Source organism: Pteropus alecto, unplaced genomic scaffold, assembly GCF_000325575.1.
Source record: "Pteropus alecto unplaced genomic scaffold, ASM32557v1 scaffold185, whole genome shotgun sequence".
Lineage (NCBI taxonomy): Eukaryota > Metazoa > Chordata > Mammalia > Chiroptera > Pteropodidae > Pteropus > Pteropus alecto.
The window spans coordinates 12,686,317-12,688,871 of NW_006438088.1; the positions used below are offsets into that span (position 1 = coordinate 12,686,317).

General features: G+C 37.3%; 1 pseudogene; it reads right to left on the minus strand.

Moving 5' to 3' along the window:
* Window positions 1-1,647: 1,647 nt before the first annotated feature.
* LOC102882651 lies at window positions 1,648-2,550 on the minus strand (annotated as a pseudogene).
* Window positions 2,551-2,555: the final 5 nt, after the last annotated feature.

Sequence of the window (2,555 nt, forward strand, 5' to 3'; positions counted from 1 at the left end):
GTACCATTTGCTCATGGTTATTTCCATGATCACAAAATACACCCCCAACATATAAAATATGAATCTTGTCCTGAGTCAGAATGACTTGTGTATATAGCTCAGAGACCTCTAGGAGCTCCAGAAAGAATGACGCTCAGAAACAAGCTGCTCAAAATGAAAGCAAAGTTACCAAGTCCACAGAAAGATAAGGAATACAAAATTGTCACGGTGAACACAAAACCAGGAAACCTTTGAAAATGACAGGTAAGGTTGATAGGCAAGATAAGAAAGATATGGGAGGCCTGGAAAGATAAAATAATTAACAATTGACAGAGCAGGGAAGTGCGCAAATTTGAGGAGACTAGAAATTATGAGCTTCGTATTCACTGCTCTTAGTAGATACATTTCTATCCAATGTTTAGAGAAGTTCAATTCACCAAGAAAGGGAAAGCATAAAGGTTCCGCTGTGGAAATTGAGGTACCATTTTTCCTCACCTATTTAATGAATCATTACCATGCACTGTATTTCGTATCATAATTATTGAGAAGTTTCCATTATGTAACCATATCAACTTCAAATCTTTGAAAACATCAATTTAAAATTTAGGCTTATTTATAAATTAAGTTATGGTTGATAAACTGTCATTTATTACTTGGCATTTATAAGTTTTATTGTTCTTCTAGACACAGGGTAAAAAAATCATCAATCAAATAATTTAGAGCAGAATTATAATTAATGAACCAGAAAATATCTCATAAACATAAGAAGGGATTATAAAACCTCAAAGACAATCAGTGAATGAATCAAATACATGTGATAACCATGAGATCAAAACCCTAACTGTGAACCCAATGTTCTAGCTTCTTTTCTCTCTCCCTTAGCTACTCTGGTCTTACAATTCCCTGATAATGTAGCTATTTTCTACTAGTAGTTTCAATCTTTTTAACTGTTTTCCAGTCCACCCTCTCCGAATATATTGAATCATGTTAACATGAGACATGTGAAAATAATAGAAATTTTATCAATATCCAGTTTGATTTACAACAAGCTGACACCACCTATGGAGCAGAGAGCAGTTACTTATTCCTCCATTCCATCCTCATGGGCACCTGTATGCAAGGATAAGATATTGAAGCAAATTCCTGACACAGACACCACACAGATATTAAGCATAATAGATTGACTGCTACCCAAATAGTTTCCCTGGGGAAAATAAGCAAAGCAAAGCGAAGGAACAAAAATAACAACAACAAGCAACAGCTCCATGAAGTCAATCACAGAGAAATTTTTGATAAGTTGAGAGTGAGTAGAAGACTTTGTAACAAAAGAAGAAAAGAAATCAAAGAAAACAAAGATGATTTTAGGTTCGCAAGGGAAGAGTCAGTGGAGTAAAAAAGAAAATGGAGGGAGGGAAGTGTCTGCAGGGAGTGGGGTATGGGGAGCTGTGAAATGCTTAACGAATAGGATTTACCATTTATTAGTCAAATAAATATTTTGGGGAAAGTATCAGGAAAGTACACATACTAATATAATTGAAAAACATTGATTTACCCTATTAAATTTGAAGAATATGTTTTTCTTTATAATAATAGTCAATAACTTGATTTTCAAAAACTCATTTCATTTGGACAGTGTAAAGATATCTTCAATTATCTCAATCTAATTGCTTACATTTGTTTAAAGAACAAATTCATTGCTGATGAACTGTCCTCGAAAACCCGACCACTTACAATAACTTTTATGGCTTTCCAAAACCATGGATAAAATAAAACATAAATCAAAGGGTTCATGGCTGAGGTATAATAAGCACACCAACTGCAAATCTCATGAGTATAGGCAGGGGTTATGAAGCTCATAAAGGCATCAATAAGTGAGTCAATACTATAAGGTAACCACTAAATCATAAATGCTACCACTGTCACCCCCAGGGTTTTAGCTGCTTTCCTCTCTCTCCTGGCCACTCTGGATTTATAACTATCTGATGATGATTCTATATTGCCAGCAGTATTTTCCATCCTTTTAGCCTGTTGTCTAGCCACGAGAAAAATATTACTATAGAGAATAATCGTAACGAGGGTATATATAAGAAAGATAGAAAATCTATCAACACCCAGTTTTGATTTACAACTGTCTGACAACCTCCTATGCAGTTGAGAGCACTAGCTAATTCTTCTAGCCCATTGTCATAGGTGCCAGTGCAGCACATGTGCAAAGGGCAGGATCCAGGAGATGGTGATGTAAATTCCTGACACAGACACTGTGAACTTGGTAGGATAGAGCAGAGGGCCAGTAACAGCAATGTACCTGTCGATGGAGATGAAGCACAGGTGAAAGGGAGAAGAGTAACAAAAAGCCACATCACAGCACGTGTGGAAAGTACAGAAGCTCTGCCTGAAGTATTAGCAGCTCTCCACGGACCTGAGCATGCTGAAGGGCATCACTGTGCCGCCCACCAGAAAGTCAGCACAGGCCAGGGAGGCGATGAGAAACTTGGTTGGAGAGTGCAGCTGCTTGAAATACAGGACTGAAATCATTACCAGGAGGTTTCCAAACAGGGCCAACACAGCCCCAAAGC